This window comes from Diaphorina citri, unplaced genomic scaffold, assembly GCF_000475195.1.
Source record: "Diaphorina citri unplaced genomic scaffold, Diaci psyllid genome assembly version 1.1 scaffold345, whole genome shotgun sequence".
NCBI lineage: Eukaryota > Metazoa > Arthropoda > Insecta > Hemiptera > Psyllidae > Diaphorina > Diaphorina citri.
This window is the reverse complement of record NW_007377780.1, coordinates 55354-61029: the sequence shown is the minus strand read 5'-3', so window position 1 is coordinate 61029 and position 5676 is coordinate 55354. Positions and strand designations below refer to the sequence as shown.

The 5676-nt window shown below is 33.8% G+C and overlaps 1 pseudogene; it reads left to right on the top strand.

Moving 5' to 3' along the window:
- Positions 1-5676, top strand: part of LOC103507835 — a 25340-nt pseudogene that overhangs the window by 10342 nt on the left and 9322 nt on the right.

Below are 5676 nucleotides of genomic sequence, written 5' to 3'. Positions count from 1 at the left end.
AAAATATCAAATTATTTAACCTAATTTCCTATAAAGTCAAAAGAAAATGTTACTTTTAATTGAAGAAATCAAGTTCAGTAAAAAATAAATAAATAAAGGATATCTGGACAAATAGGTACATGGATAACAGAAATGGCTTACCAAGTTAATAATTTTTTGGGCTGCATAGTAACATGAGTTCGCACATTCAATCCACTGTGCAAACAGAAGGCTCTGGTCTTCAATGAATCGTTCAAACTGACGAGGCTCGTAGTTCAAATTCTGAATGCACTCTTCCAAAACAGTATCAATGTCTTTTTCAAATGTGATGGTAGTATCATAGTTCTGTGAGAGAAGAGAGAAAATAGAAATTTAGTCATTGACATAAATCATTTATAACACATTTATATTCATAACAGGTAACACTTTTTTTTGACACACAATAAAATAGCCATTTATGTACTAGGTCACCACAAGAACACCAAAAAGTAACCTGTTGAAATACCGATTTAAAATTTGCAATCAAAATACAAGAGTACCTAAATTCTTTTTCTTTGCCTTTTCCTGTGTTCAGAGAGGGACAGCTTTTTCGTCAGCCTCTCCATCAGCCCTGGGGTGATTTTGAGCTAACATTGGGTTTTGGCTCCAAAAAATTAAAGAGTGCACTTTGCACTCAACCTTTGCTATTTCTTTGGCAAAAGGAAAATTCAGGCTGGTATCCTCCCTGTTTTAAGTCCCCCAGCCAGACTAAGCTGGTCTACTCCCTAAGTAAAAACCTCCAGCCAGACAAATCAAAAAACAAGAGTGAATGAATTTCCTTAATTTCAAATTGAGCTGAAATACTCACCAGGTAGTCTGCATCATAAGACCCATTCATATCAAGTTGAAAAGAGGGCTCACATGTTACCGAAACATGAGATACATTGTTATTACATGGCGATGGTACAAACTCAAGTGCATTGAAGTTCAGCTTTGAGCTCTTGGCAATGAAGCCTGTAATCATGGGAAAATTTCATTATTAATTTTTTTTTTTGGACTATACATAATATTTTGAATTTCAAGTAGCAAAATTTCAAGTAAGTAGGTTTTTTTTTCTTTTTTTAAAGTCACAAAAGGGATCATTTTTGTCTTCTATACATACCAGGATTATTCAGGGAAATAGATTCTACAAGAGGTTCTGACCGCCCTTTCAGGTTGACTGCAAATATCCTGAACACAACATTATCATAGTTGTTATTGTGCAGGCTTTCATTCAGATCTACTCTAGGTTCTGGGTTTGAGTTTAGTTTCTTCAATTCTTCAAATTTTCCCGAGCTGGCAGGTGTTTCTTGTTCTACAATGTAATGTGTAATTGGAGTACCACCGTCGTTGCTTGGTGCTTGCCATGTGAGTACTGTATCTTCAACAAGTTCCAGAGGACCTTCTGGCTTTGATGGAGGTTCTGGAAAGTAGAATAGAAGGTTTTTATTATTAGAGAGATTTCGTGTCCTTCCCATAATAATCCCCATAACCCAAACCCATGTCAATATGGACGTTCAACAAGTTCCAGAGGACCTTCTGGCTTTGATGGAGGTTCTGGAAAGTAGAATAGAAGGTTTTTATTATTAGAGAGATTTCGTGTCTTTCCCATAATAATCCCCATAACCCAAACCCATGTCAATATGGACACCATGTTCTTTTATCATGTTTTTAGATTTAGCAAAGTGTGTGAAAAACCAAAATATGATAACCCAAGCAAATCTAGTAATCACACCTTCTATTTGAAGCGTGCGAAAACCAAAATACGATAACCCAAGCGAACCTAGCGGACGCTCAAGTAATCACACCTTTTATTTGTTCAATGTTTTGTCTTTTCCTAATGAATGAAATTAATAACAAATTATTCAAATCATTTTTTGAATTAATTAAAAACAAGAAACAATGATTTTTTAAAATTATTTATTTGTTTTCTCAATTTGATTATTCCACCATGTTCGTTATCTGTTACGTTCTTTTTTGTACAAATAAAACGATAGGTAAAAAAAGAACATAACAGATAACGAAGAAAACTATTTCATTCAAATTTGGATATGTTATAGGTAAAAACAAAAGCTATCTATCATATTGACACCTATCGGATAAACATATCGATAGTTACATACGATTAATCGATTTCTTAAATATTTCAACTTTTTTCATGTGAATCGATATATCTCGGGAACCGTTTTATCGATTAATTTGAAATTTGGATATGTTTTAAGGAAGAATATTTGGCATCTTTTCATTTCCTAACGTTCGTTCTAAGAACGATCTGAGAACGACTTTTTTCGGTATTTTTGCGAAAATCGATTTTTCTTGAATATCAGAAAAACCGATAAATTGATTTTCATGAAAATACTAAGGAAGGTGTAGAATATTGTTTTAAATAAATAAAATATAAATAAAATTGTAGATTTGTCTGTACATTGCTTAGAATCGTGAAATTTTTAGTTATTCTTACTCCTTATGCATCTACGATTCCAAAAATCACATTAGAAAAATTTCTGTTTGTCTGTCTGTCTGTCTGTCTGTATGTGTGTGTGTATGTCTGTCTGTTACGCTAAAAAGACCTTTGGTTGTCCTCTTTTCACGAGAAAACGGCTCGACCGATTTTGATGAAATTTTTTGTGGTTGTTAAGAAAAGTACTCCGGGTGACATAGGCTACTTGAAATTTTCAAATTCCATCCTGATTCAAAATGGCGGCGGTTCAAAAACGCGAAGAAAATGGCCTAATAAACCCGTTTTTGTCCTCTTTTCACGCAAAAACGGCTCGACCGATTTTGATGAAATTTTTTGTGGATGTTAAGAAAAGTACTCTGGGTGACATAGGCTACTTGAAATTTTCACATTCCATCCTGAATCAAAATGGCGGCGGTTCAAAAACGTGAAGAAAAAGGCCTAATACACCCGTTTTTGTCCTCTTTTCACGAGGACTCTTGTCCGCTTGCAGAACTCATCTGAAACAAGAAATAATACAGATTTTAAAACAATGTCCTAATGGTAGGGGTTATGGCCAAAACCATGAACCAAGTTTAGCCTTGGTTTAAAAGAATTAGATCAAAGAATCTGATTGCCTACAAATTTCAAAACCATCCAATCAGATCACTTCATTCAATAGTTTATCTTGAGCCAAATTTAAACTGGGATTATGGTCCCTGTGATGAATCTCTATCATAATGAACATGCCTTGGCTGAGATGAAGCACATTTCACTTCAGCAATTATTGACCTACCTCAAGTGAGGGACACTGTAAAAACTTAAGTAAAGAGATTTACAGTCATATTTTGTCCTGTAAACCATTACAATTAATGGTAAATCCCCTTTAGGAGAGAGATAATTACAAATAATGGTATGACACTAATGTCACTAATTAAAACACATTTTCTTAAACCCCAAGAGGTTTAAGGCATGGAGACAGTAGATTTCATACTTACTGTGGTGTGTGGTTGATGTAAAACGAAATAAGATTAAAATGATAAAACTAAACAGATTCTCCCTATTCAACTCATAAACTTATAAATGAAAGACCCTTTATGACTGGAAAATGGTTGGGAAAGATAAAGAAAATGTTGGAACTGCAGTTCCAAACTTTTGAACAAATCAAATTTGCCTTTGCCAGATAAATAAAAATGGACCGAGTTCCCAAAAAGTTCATAACAAGCAGAAGCACATGTGTGAACCTAGCTCACTCTTATGGATGGAAGACGTCCTTGGCCAGGGCCAGTGGTTCCCAAATAATTTTTCATTTGAACATCGTATCGGGCCACAAAAAGGGGGAAAAAAATCGTCAATTTTAATGATTAAAAAGAAATGTGGTCATATTTTATTAGCTTTCGTATTCATCTATTCATTCAAGTATTTTTTTTACGGGAATGTAAAATGAAATGGATTTTTTTTTGTAAACTTCTACAGAATCTACAAGAAAAGAAATAGAGTTGTATTAAATTTATGCTCAATGCTTGAAGTCCAAAAATTCATGCTCTGGCCGGCAACACTGGAATGAAAAAAAAAATATGGAGCAAACATCACACAACATTTCATTACTTTTTGTAGGGGGTCAGATGGCAGATTTGTGTGATTGAACCATTTCATGTCGAACGAAATTATTGATCTCAAAACAGGACGGTTTTAATAAATAAAAACTCAAAAACAGATATCATAAAGTTATCCAGCCTATTTAAATTCAATTAAAAAAAGTAGCAACTACTATTTTAGTTCCCCACGACCCCACACATAGAGATAACAGAAAGTAAAAATTGCCTATAGTACCTACAGCTGCTGCTTGTTGGTCAAACTTCCAAAATCCAAATCCAGAACAATAAAAATATAAAAAATAAATGGCAGAAGCAGAAAAGCTCTCCTGAATCTTCATTATAAGTTTAGTTCAAGAAAGAAATTAACTTGGAATTAAAGTTAAGTGATTTTTTATCAATTTTATGTGATAGTTCAGTTGTTTTTATAGGTATCCTTTATGCCTGCCCAGTGATGTGTGATTCATAAAAATCTTTTGGATCTTTCAAGGCCTTCTGTTTTAATCATGAAAGTATTTGAGAAGTTTAAACACATATGGATTTATGTTCATCAAAATGTATTAATTAGTTAATTGAAAATCACTCTCTGACATTATCATCTATAAAGGTAAGTTGAGAACAAGGTTATTCCATTACATTGTAACGCAGATTCACTACTTTGCTACTGTCATGTTTTGCTCAATATCTTGACCATGTAGTTCTAGAGAATCTAGAGGTATGCAGATTTACCTTGATCATTAACCCTGAAGCTATTGAGTAGAGTGCTCAAACTTCCAAAATCCAAATCCAGAACAATAAAAAATAAATGGCAGAAAAGCTCTCCTGAATCTTCATCATAAGTTAGTTCAAGAAAGAAATTAACTTGGAATCAAAGTTAAGTGATTTTTTATCAATTTTATGTGATAGTTCAGTTGTTTTTATAGGTATCCTTTATGCTTGCCCCTTGCCCAGTGATGTGTGATTCATAAAAATCTTTTGATCTTTCAAGGCCTTCTGTTTTAATCATGAAAGTATTTGAGAAGTTTAAACACATATGGATTTATGTTCATCAAAATGTATTGATTAGTTAATTGAAAATCACTCTCTGACATTATCATCTATAAAGGTAAGTGTAAGTTGAGAACAAGGTTATTCCATTACATTGTAACTCAGATTCACTACTTTGCTACTGTCATGTTTTGCTCAATATCTTGACCATGTAGTTCTAGAGGTATGCAGATTTACCTTGATCATTAACCCTGAAGCTATTAAGCAGAGTTTCCTGCTACAGTTAAGCCTGTCACTCAGAAAACCTGTGCAGCTCACATTTTTGTTGGTTCTCTATGTATTTTGATCACCTATTACAGTTTGAACAGCATTTTAACTAGGTACCTAGGTGAAGAAGAAGACAAAGAAGAAAAAAGGGTTTTAAGGTCATCACCTTGTGGCATAGTGATCAAAATGCTTGCCTGGTAATCAGGAAGGTGTGGGTTCAATCCCCACCAAGTGAGTAACAATAAAATTGTTACAGTTAAAACAAAATTGATATTTGGTGCACTTCTCAAAAAATGTTGAGGATAGGAAATTTAACTTCAACATTTCTTGGGAAGTGCTGGGGGAAAGGGGCTTTAGTTGGTAATTATGCAGAAGTCACGTCTGTGGAAAAGA